The sequence below is a fragment of the Oryzias melastigma genome, linkage group LG3 (genome assembly GCF_002922805.2).
Source record: "Oryzias melastigma strain HK-1 linkage group LG3, ASM292280v2, whole genome shotgun sequence".
In the NCBI taxonomy this organism is placed as follows: Eukaryota; Metazoa; Chordata; class Actinopteri; order Beloniformes; family Adrianichthyidae; genus Oryzias; species Oryzias melastigma.
The window spans coordinates 4,413,176-4,413,648 of NC_050514.1; the positions used below are offsets into that span (position 1 = coordinate 4,413,176).

General features: G+C 37.8%; 1 protein-coding gene across 1 annotated transcript in view; it reads left to right on the forward strand.

Annotated features, from left to right (window-relative positions):
• Nucleotides 1–473, forward strand: part of ddb1 (damage-specific DNA binding protein 1) — a 55,932-nt gene that overhangs the window by 51,837 nt on the left and 3,622 nt on the right. The window lies entirely within an intron of this gene.

Below are 473 nucleotides of genomic sequence, written 5' to 3' on the forward strand. Positions count from 1 at the left end.
TTTCAGGCATAGTGAAACACCACCACCCCCCAAAAAGATGACATCACTGCAGGCAAAACCACAAAAAAATTAAAAGACGGAATGTTTTAAAATCCACAGACAAAACCAACACACACGTCAAGGATATACAAAGAAAGTTTAAAATTATTATGGGATGACCACATGACCTACGTACGGCTTGGCAGCCATTTTGTAGCAAATTGTGAAATTTGGCAATTTTCACATTTTTGCCCAACATTGAAAATTAAAACTTTGGTACCAGTGATATTCACACATCCGTAAGAGGCCGCCATTTTGAATTTTCAAAAAATCATCTCTGGTACCAGTTAATAATTTTAATTCCTGCTACGGAGTTTTATTGTTCTATCCCCTCCTAACTCCTTGAGCATCATTTGGGAGATACTTCGAGAAAAAAAAGTTGCATTCAGAAGTTGTAGGCCGTAACCCTTGTTCTATCCTAGGTATGTTGGCGT